Source organism: Lingula anatina, chromosome 5 (assembly GCF_051362555.1).
Source record: "Lingula anatina isolate TDL-2025a chromosome 5, LinAna3.0, whole genome shotgun sequence".
Lineage (NCBI taxonomy): Eukaryota > Metazoa > Brachiopoda > Lingulata > Lingulida > Lingulidae > Lingula > Lingula anatina.
Window position 1 is genome coordinate 8,971,866 of NC_141771.1, and position 11,338 is coordinate 8,983,203.

Genomic DNA, 11,338 nt, shown 5'->3' on the forward strand with positions numbered 1-11,338 from the left:
TTTCTCAGTTATCCAGAACCATACATTTTAATAATCATCCAAGACCATTACTGTTGTGAAAATTTGCTGTGTTGTAATTGGTCAGAGAGCTTGACAGTATAATGAAAAAGGTTTTAATTTCTAAACTAAATTATTTGAATAGTGGAAACTGATCAAAGTCACCACAAAACTTAATTTCGATTGAACGTGCCAATATAAAAGCTTACAGAATAATTTTAAGTATTTATCACCTGATATATTATTGATCTCATAACTTAAAATTTTAACAAGGACAATATTGTGCCCCCCTCAGTTATGCTGGTCACAGATGGATTATGTATCTACTAGATTATGTGAACGATGACACCATGCTGTCTTTAGATGGATCATGCAGTTTATTTTGACTCATTTTCCAATAAGTCTAAGTAAAACTCATAATCTAAAAAAATAATAAAAAAGCAGCACTGTTGTAAATTTTTTCATTATGTTACCTACTATGCAAGTATAAAACAAACAAAAAAGTCAACTTTATCTCTGCAATAATTCCAGGCTAGACAAACATTGATACAAGAATAGTAAAATGGTGGCAACTTTTACAGGGATAAATTGTACCTTTTACAGAGTGAAAAGCAGCTTTTGTTTGAAAGTGAAAGCAAAATAAGGGTTCTCACAGCTATGTGCCACCATGAATGTTAACTACAAAGGCTGTTGCGAAAATACAGTCCAGTGATGATTCAGTCTGATAGCTAGGCCGATACTGTAATTACTCATCAATTTCCAAGAACGTGAATTGATTATTTCCAAAAAAAGTCTTGTTATGTAAGATGCTAATGTAAAGGTTTTAATAAGTTAATCTTGATCAGTTTTATGTGTGAATAAATAAAATGTTTTAATTTGGGAAAATAAAATATTAAAGTAAGTGAGGTGTTTTAAATTTTAAGTCATAACCGTAAGTGACAAATGTTTATTAGTGAATCAGCTGAAGGCTAGACATCAGAAGCAGGAGAGGCGAGAGTACACAAACTTCACGAGATACTAAGCACTGTATTGTCAAGATGATGACGTTTTGCTTCATTGCAGCTTTGCTCCTCTTTGCTGGTTTGCCAGGTAGGTTAGAATAAAAGCAAACAATTAAACAAACAAGCAAACACCTTTGGGACAGAAAAATGGATTGAATATGATAAAAAAAAAGATGTCTTTATAGTTATAGGGCCTAAGCAAAAAATTACAGAGATAGAAATATAGTACAGAAACATCTGGATACTTTTGTGTTTACCCAGAACTTACGTTTCAAATTATTCATCTGAAGCAATTTATTAGGGATAATCAAAGCTACATTTTTATCTTTTTCAAATATTAAAAATGTTTTTCTTCTTCTACAAAGCACCCACGGCAAGTCTCGGGTGCCTGTCAAACTCTAACTGTGTCAGCTATTGTTCTGGTTGTATATACGGCGGCACCCCAAAATGCGCCCTTAAAACCACCGGCACATGCCAATGCCTTGGGTGCGGACCATAGCCACATGGTCTGGTGAGTTGTTCAATTACCTGCATATCACAGCTGAATTGCTCTTAAAGTCATAGATCAAAACAATATTTTAGTTCTTTTTTTTACCTTTGAACATTTTGCCAAATGTTACCATTTTTGATCTAGATCTTAATCTTTCTGATTCCATTGTGGATGTGATTAACATAATTGATAGGTATAATAAATTCTTAAATATAACAGAGAAACTGCCAAAAGCAGTAGCTACTAGCATTGAGTACAATATTTCAAAGATTGGGGGAGTAAAGTAGAAGTGCCGGAGTGCAATATAATATAATACAGATATTCTGTAGTAGAGTATATATCTAATTTATTTCTCAGCACTTGAGAAAGTTGTGGTTTTCCACAAATCCCAGAAAATAGGTCATACGTCTCTCAATATTGCTTTTTAAATTATGATATTCTTACTTAGCATCAAATTATGTCTGGCGGTAATTATCTGCAAAATTTGCCGTTTTCAGCTCTCAACTTAGTCATTTTCAATCCTTATTAATTGTAATATTTAACTCCTTTGAAGCATAATATTTAAATCTTAATTCAAAACGATAGTGAAGCGCATTGAGGTTTTCAATGAAATATGTCATATAAGAATAAATTATCATCATTACTACTAATACTACCACCACTACTATTATTATCATCTATATTTCAGATGTAGAACAATAAGACTTCCAAGCAAAACAGAAGACATGCAGATTTTCGTATTTTTATCAACAGCTTGGAAAAAATAAATTAAAAGATGAAAACGCATTTCAAATTGATTTTGACTGATTTCCTCTCTGACTGCCTAAGGCAATTATTTTACCCTGAGAAGAATAATAACAGTAGTTATTCACTAAATTGGTAAAGGTATTTGTTGTCAGAAATAATAAGACAGAATAATTGTTTGCAACAGGTGGTTTGTAGGCCTGAAGGGCTGGGTGTTCTTTTAACATGGCACGTTGATAAATGATGATGATGATTATTATTAAACTTTACGAGGACTGTTTTTTTTTCCCCCAAAACAAGTTTGTCTAAACAGTCCTTCTTCGAACCACACGCGTGCTTGACCTTGCAGATCATGTGTGTCGTAGAAGATGCCAAAGTACGATACAGTAGAGGTTGGAAGTGGGGAGGGAAAGGGGAGGGGGTAGCCCCCTTATCCTCCTGAATCCTACAGTTAGCTAGCTTATAAGCCTGTGGTATGTAGGATGCTAATTAAGTATGTATTAAAGAAAGAAGTTTGTGGGAGATTAAATGGGCAAAATTGTTGAATATGTAAAGTGGCACTTATTAATGAATTAACTGCTTTCCTATTCTCTGTGTTCTTATGCTGATTGTATTTTATTAATAAGCTTTTATAAAGTTTTATTTCTTATATTTTTATCGGTTTCATGAATTTCTTTAAGTAGAAATGTTAAGGCTTCAAACAAATATTTACTTTGTTTTTAGGTTGGCACAGATTTTCTGGAGGAAAGTATTACAGCATTTGAAGATTTCGTTCAATCTGTAGACGTTGTAGCTTTCAATAAGATCTAAGCATGGTTGTTATTGTGACCAAACCAATATTGCCAATAAACTGTGGACCACAACTTTATATATATAAACCTTCAGCAATTTCTAAATGAAGAAGATTTTCGTATATTGTTGAGTGACTTAAACAAATTTGAATTCTTGTTTTTGACCATAATTCATGTGACTTAATTCTCAATAAATATTTGTCAGAACTTTTATGAAATGGCTAAATCAATTTGTGTTGTTTTCTGCTAGAGGTCAAAATTAACAATTTTGAGTTCCCTGCTCACTTATAGTCCAGGAAATTGGTGAAAAATTGTGCATTTTTTACCTACAAGCATGAAATTTGGCACACTTATGGACAATAAAATTCTAAGCAAATTTGGATATATGGGCATGTCTGAAAATTCCAAAATGGCCGTCAAATCCAATATGGCCACCAAAATACCTTTTCAAATTAAAACTTCAAGTACATAGTCTTCTAATGACTTAAAATATCATATAAAGGTTAGAAAACACCATGGTATGAATCCTTCAGGTGTATTAAATCCAAAATGGCCGCCAAAAGTAAAAAAAGCAGACCATTTATTCAAGATATCCATTTGAATGGGGAATTCATCAAGCACTTAAAACTACAAGCATAAAATTTGGCAGGTTTGTGGAAAATGAAATTCTGAGCAAGTTTGGATGTATGGGCATATCCGAAAATTTAAAAATGGCCTTCAAATCCAAGATGGCCTCCAAAAATACGGCTTCTAATTAAAACTTCAAGTATATAGTCTTTTAAGGGTGTAAATATCATACCAAGGTTAAAAAACACTACGGTATGAATTCAGAATCAACATTTGCTTTTTTAGGTGTATTAAATCCAAAATGGCCGCCAATAGTAAAAAGCACTCTACTAATCCAAGATATCCAGCAGAGTGGTTAATTCATCAAAAACTACAAGCATGGCATTTGGTACAGTTGTAAAACAGGATTCCAAGCACTTTTGGATGTATGAGCATGTCTAAAAATTTCAATATATGGCCCCCAAATCCAATATAGCCGACACAAATACCTGTTCAAATTAAAACTTCAAGTATATATAATCCTATAATAACTTAAGATAACATTTTATGGTTAGACAAGACTATGGTATGCATGAAGTATCAATATTTGATTCTTTAAGTGTATAGAAATCCAAAATGGCCTCCAAAAATAAGAAAAACAGGCCACTCACAGAATGAAGCATCAAGCATGAAAATTGGCTCAATTGTACAGAACAGGATTCTAAGCAATTTGTTATATAGGGACATGTCTGAATATTCTAATATGGCCACTAAAACCCTTTTAAAGTAAAAAAAGACTACTATATAATCTGACTGACAACAGTCTTTACTCTTTTTTGGTTTTTCGCTCCTTTAGTTACATTTAGACCCAAATGACCATAAAAAATGGAACAGGACTCCTTTTGGTCTAGTTGTGACACCACATGCAGCAATTCTATAAATGTCAAAGATATGAAAATGTCAAGGTATTTTCACAAATAAGTTTCAAATTAACGAAAGTTATTTTATCAGGTAAGTGTTGCACATTTTATGGGCGGTCAACCTTTTACTTTAGTAAATGGACAATATCTCAACAGAGGATAACAGCTAGCTACACCGAAATTTCTACTTATTTGGTTAAATAATTTTCATTCATTAATGTGTGCCTAGCTTTACTAGTAGTTGTGCTTCCCTCAGCTTTCCCAGTATTTCCTTAAAGCTAAAGCTTCTACATGTAATCCACTTTCCCCAACAAAATACCAAGAGGCATTGGTCGTTTTTAACACCAGAAAGCATCAGTTTACATGCATGAGGGTCAATAGGAATATGAAAGTGTGGTAGGGCATAGTAGTAGATGTAGGTTACTAGCTATAGTGTGAACCCTTATAGGACCAGTCTTCCAATGCTTCTGACTCAGTTTACATGCATGACGGTCCATAGGAATATGAAAGTGTGGTAGGGCATAGTAGTAGATGTAGGTTACTAGCTATAGTATGAACCCTTATGGGACCAGTCTTCCAATGCTTCTGACTCAGTTTACATGCATGACGGTCCATAGGAAAATGAAAGTGTGGAAGGGCATATTAGTAGATGTAGGTTACTAGTGTGAACCCTTATAGCACCAGTCTTCCAATGCTTCTGACTCCCCTCACCACAGTTATCAACTGCACACATAACTACAAACAGATGTGGTAGGAGCTACCTGGTAGATTTTGTAAGCTGGGTAAGTGAATACACCTCATGGCTTCATTCTGGATTGTCCCACAGAGACAATGATGCCGGAAATCTCATGAATTTTTACCTTTCAAAGTCCATATTGCACTAATTTCTTGGTGTAATCCTCAGAATACATCGTTTTTTGAAGTTTTGTATGTATTAACTGTCTGGAGGATTTTAATTCTTTTATTTTCATGTTCAGTTTTTTGAAAGTATAAGTTTGTAACTAAACAAGTTGCCAAATGATCAAATGAAAACCAAAGTTTGGTGCCTATCAGTGCTTCTTTTTTAGTGCACGAAGTGTGAAGTCTGCAATGCAACTCTTGGATACAGCACGTATCAACACCTGCCCTCTGTTTGGGGTACAGGTATTTCTTTGCTCATAAATTTTCACTAAATTCTCGGTAGCCATTACTGCGAATGTACTAAAGCCAATTTTTTAAATAAGAAGCTTTTCTAATTTACTTTTGAAGCACAAGATAACATCAGAACATTATGGAGTGCAAACGTGCTCCGCTTTTAGTACTTTACCAATGAAAAACACCAAATTGTTGAGACCTGTATGTTTGATTAGCTGTCATTTTTGTTATATTTATGAGCATTTGATGAAGCGGCATGCACTGATCTAGCTGAAGAATCATAACCAACAGACAAAATTGGTACACCCCAAGTTTTTTATATTTGCCTCTTTAAGGCTAACGCCCCATTTCCATAGATTAGATCGACCTACTTTAGATCGACCTAACTCCCTGGGGGTTCACACTAAATAGCTGTCAGCCGGGCGGACACGAAAGTTAATTACCACTTGCAGCTTGTAGTAGGCGGGGACGGACACTTAAGGGGGATTATCTGACAGTAATCTGGTGAGACTCCCCGCGGTGATAGATCGATCTAAAGTTGTGGGAATAGACCCTAAGTTATTCTGGTGTTTCTTTCACATTTTATGGATTTTGCACGATACTTTTTTTTCTTAGAAAGGGGGAGTCACTCATGAGTGCCATATAAGAAGATTGCTAACTGGGAATTGATCTAAATGAGAATCCAGAGCAAAAAGTCAAACTTCTTATGTTGGTTTATCAAAAGAAGGACTGTTTTCAGTACATAATAAATGTATCATGCTTGATGGTTTTTTAAAAACTCTGTAGAATAGTTCCTGCACAGGTAGGAATATGCTGATTACACAGGTAGTTTGCAAAGCCCACATGCCTATTCACGAGTGATTACAATTCAATAGTTGTGGTCTGCTGACTTTTGGAGACCATTTAAGTGGCAGATACTGATACTTCATTCATACAATGGTATTTTCTAACCATTAAATGATATTTTTATAAAAGACTATACAAATAACTTTCACCCTGAAAGGGTATTTTGGGGGCAATATTGAAATTGGCTGCCATATTGGAATTTTCAGACATGCCCCTATATCCAACGTTGCTTAGAATCATGTTCTACATAACTGTGCCAATTTTTATGCTTGTAATTGTAAGTGCTTGATGATTTTACAAAACTGCTGCATATTTTGCGTAAGTAAACTGCTTATTTTACTTTTGGAGGCCATTTTGGAAATCTATACACCTGTAGAAGCGGATATTGATAATTCATTCATAGCATGATATTTTCCAGCTATAAAATGATATTCTAAACCATTTTAGGACTATATATTAGATGTTTTAATTTAAAAGAGTATTTGTGGCGGCCATATTGGATTTGGCGACCATACTGGAATTTTCAGACATGCCCATATATCCAAAAAAGCTTAGAATTCCATTATCTACAACTGTGGCAAATTTCATGCTTGTAGGTAAAAAACGCACAATTCACCCTTTTTTCTGCACCAATTTCTTGGACTATTAGAAATGGAAAAACCTGAAAGATGCTGGTCAAAGATGAATCATGCAACTGCGAGAATATATGAAATATGACAGGATTCTGTCTTTAGTTGGAGCATGCAGTTTATTTTGACTCTATTTTCCAATAAATTTAGGTAAAACTCATAACCTTAAATAAAAAGTAGTACTGTAATAAATGTTTTCAATGGGTTATTATGTAGTTAATAAAACAAAAAGTAATCTTTATGTTTGTAATAATTTCTGGCTAGACAAATACTGATACATGAGCATATCAAATTATTTGCAACTTTTTCAGCAGCTTTTGGTACAAACTGAACGCAAAATAGGGGTTCTCACATCAATGGATATGAACTTCAAAGGCTTTTGCATCAAAACGGCCCAAGGAATGACTCAGTCTGATAGCTAGGCCGATATTGTAATTAGTCGTTAATTTCCAACAACGTGAATTGATAATTTTCTCAAAAAACGTCATATTATTAATATGTAAAATGCTTATGTAAAGGTTTTAATAAATTCATCATGATCAGTTTTATATGTGAATAAATATAGTGATGTTATTTGGAAAAAATATAATATTAAATCAAGTGAGGTGTTTAAAATTTAAGTCATAACCGTAGGCGACAAATGTTTATTAGTGAATCAGCTGAACGCTAGTCATCAGAAACAGGAGACACCAGAGTAGACAATCTTCACAAGATACTAAGCACTGTATTGTCAAGATGATGAAGTTTTGCTTCATTGCAGCTTTGCTCCTCTTTGCAGGCTTGCCAGGTAGGTTAGAGTAACAGCGAACAATAAAACAAACAAACAAACAAACAGCTTTGAGACAGAGAAACGATTGAATATGATAAAAAGGATGTCATTATAATTACAAGAAGCGCAAATTACAGAGGTTGAAAAAGGGTACAGAAACACCTGGATACTTTTGTGTTTGCCCAAGGAATATAAGTACTTACAAGTGATTAATTTGAAGCAATTTATTGGGGATAGCCTAATCAAAGGTATGCTATATTTTTTATCTTTCCCAAATAAATAAATGAATAAATAAATGTCATTATTTTTCTTCTTCTGCAAAGCACCCACGACGAGTAGTGGGTGCAAAACACATTCTGACTGTACCAGCTCCTGTTCTCGTTGTACACCAGCAGGCGTATTCGGCGGCACTCCATACTGCGTCCTTAAAACCACCGGAATATGTCAATGCCTGGGATGCCAATGATAGGCCTACTGGTGAGTGGTTGAATTAGCTGCATATCGCAGGGAAGTTACTGAGACAAGTTCTTGTTAATGTTTGATTAGTTTGCCAAGTGTGGCCATTTTTGGCCTGGACCGTAATCTTGTTAAAGGCATTATGGTTGTGATTTACATAATTACGTACAATAAATTAAAACAGCGAAGCTGACAAAAGCTGTAGAGTAGCTTCAAAGTTTGGAGGAGTGAAGTAGAGGTGCCGTAGGTATTGCAGTGCTTTAAAGAAACACATGCAGTTACTTGATTTATTAGAGAGATATAAACAAGTGATAACTCAGCAAAGCTGACAAATATTTTTATTTCAGATGTGATAAACAAGACTTCCAAGCAAAACAGACGACACGCAAATTTTCAAATTTTCATATTTAGTTAAACAGCTTGGAGCAAAATAAAGTATGAAAATTTATTTATAACTGATTTTGACTGAATTCCTCTTTGATTGTCCTAGGACAATAATTTTACCCTGAACAGAATAATAACATTAATTGTTCGGTAAATGGAAACAAGTTTTTTTTTGTTGAAATAAATAACTATAATTATTACTGTTTGACTCAGGATTTGGTTGGCTTGTAGACCAAATAACGATCGCCAAATTTAACCACATTTTGCATTCAGATTGGACCTTTTTGTGATCAAGACCGGTCCATAGATGGTAGATTGAAATCTAATGTATGTATGACGTAGTTACCTGTAAATGCATTATTCAGTCTCAGTGTCAAGAAATACTCATCTTCTTTACTAGATTCCAAAGGAAAAACTTTTTTGTAGTATTGAAGTGTTTTGGGTCACGCCCAAAATTATTTGTTGTAACTTAAATTATCGATCTTGAAATAATAAAATAAATTGGGTATATAGGGGTCGCTTGTAAAATGCCATCAAATTGGAGAGTGGGCGAATGCATAATACCTTTATTTTGTTTTTACAGTCTAAATTTATGCAATTCATTTGTTCTCATACAATGTTTGACAACCTAGTTTGAGAGTTTGCATATATTATAATGAATAAGCATTACTTTCATTTTTCTGTTTTTTAATAAGTGGAATGCTAAAGTTCATAAAATTTTAGGCTACATCACCTCAAAGAGTTTTTTTTATTTGAAGTGAAAGTATAAACTAAAAGAAATATGCAAAAAATGATGTATGTGAATCAAAATATGAGACCAGTCCTTCAAATGAATTAACATTTGTGAACACAGTGCTCTGTTGAATTACGACAACAACCTTGCGTGTTTATATTTGGAATCATGGAAGACAGCCCTCTCTTAGGTATTAATCTACTACTTCTCTATATAAACAAATATTTCACTCTATGTGGACAGAATAAAATTACACCTCTTTGGAATGCCTGCAAAAAGTATTTGGAAAAGCAAAAGAACATAGATTTTCAATCTTTATACCTACTGGATCCTAAAAAGGGAGATAATCTAAGAAAAAAAATGGGAAAGTATAGAAAAAATATTGATATGAATAGAAAAGAACATTAATCGTAGCCTAGGCCTACTAAGATTCTTTAATTAAAAAAAAACCTACGTGTATTATTAATCAACATCTGTAAGAACTTTGTTTGCAGTGTGTGAAGGTGTATTTGTCTCTTATTGTGTTGTAAATGCCCTGTATTAATTTTCGTGAATAAAAAAAAATATATATATATATATATATATATATATATATATATATATATATATATACAGACTTGACATTTAATATGGAATATTTTTTTCCAAGTCATTTTTCATCAGTTTTTTGCTATTTTGCTGACTGATAAATGAAGATAAGGATTAAAATCGTGTTTTAATAACTTTAAATTATCTCTTTGATGTCATGCTGACACCAGCTCATTGGTTGAATTCGACAGTGAGGCAAACAGAAATACATTGCCTATTCTATGTCATACGACATCCATTAAAAGAGATATTTTGGATCTCTATATTTTCAAAATTATCGTCTGTAAAAGAGTTATACGTTACACAATGGACCCTCATGTCAGTGTGTAGTCATAGTAACGGTTGCTGTTACGCCTGGCCTCTTCTGTCTGTTACCAGCGCTCTCAAGCGGCAAGGCATTCCTTGGGAAAAGTTTTTAGAGTTCAATCTGGAATATTATTCCAGGCATCGGTCCAAAATTGTCCAATTTGGTCCAGTTTTGATGTAGGGCATGTAAGCAGTTGATTCGGCGAGTAATGGCTTACCCACATATTGTCTATGCGGTTCAAATGTGGCGATTTTGATGACCAGGGTAGCTGCTCATTCCCTTGGTTCTGTAAGTTATCTGCTATTAAAAGTGCTCTGTGTGAACTGGCAATCTGACCGTGCAACCTAAAATTGTTCCTAAGGTGCCCCTTATCAAATGATAGTCAAGTGGTTCCCAGATTATTCCTTTATTTGATCTGGTTCAGGTTTTCGTCAATGACTACCATTGGTGTTTTGGCACCAATGTGGTATCCACTCCAAATACTGACGCTGTCAATGACCCGTGTCACTTTACACGCGGTACATGCTTCGTCGTAGGCCTCTTCTGGATGTCTGTAAACTCTGTTTTGACTAGCTGGGAGGTACAGGTGAAATCTGACCTCAATAAAGAAAGCCACGCGGTTTCAGTGTTCAACCCAGAAACGGTCATGGCCCCCAATTCATTAGAGAAACAGACGACGATGTTTTGCTGTTTACAGTGGGTACCTCGCAGGTCATCTGGTATTCTAACCTGCTAAAACCAGTTTGGTGCTCGTTAAGGGCCTTGGAAAACGCATTTTGGTGGCAATTTACCCCTCGTTCTGAACAGACTGGGTGGCTTTTGTTTAGTTGCAGCAGCGTATCCCGAAAGACAGTGCGTCCTGTACCCTGGAGATAAGATTTCGATGCATTGGGTGTGACCTCTGTGTAGTTACATCAGTCTGGGCATTACTCTATAAAACTGTGCGGACCGTTCCGTTTGGCGCTGTAATCTGTCTGGTAATGTGTGTCTTTTTCGCGCCATT

General features: G+C 34.6%; 1 long non-coding RNA gene across 1 annotated transcript; it reads left to right on the top strand.

Annotated features, from left to right (window-relative positions):
* The first annotated feature begins 7,737 nt into the window (after positions 1-7,737).
* On the top strand, positions 7,738-8,780 carry LOC106159042 (uncharacterized). Its single transcript, XR_015334591.1, has 3 exons — positions 7,738-7,885; positions 8,191-8,344; positions 8,671-8,780. It is a non-coding gene; the product is annotated as an uncharacterized LOC106159042 (long non-coding RNA).
* The last annotated feature ends 2,558 nt before the right edge of the window (positions 8,781-11,338 follow it).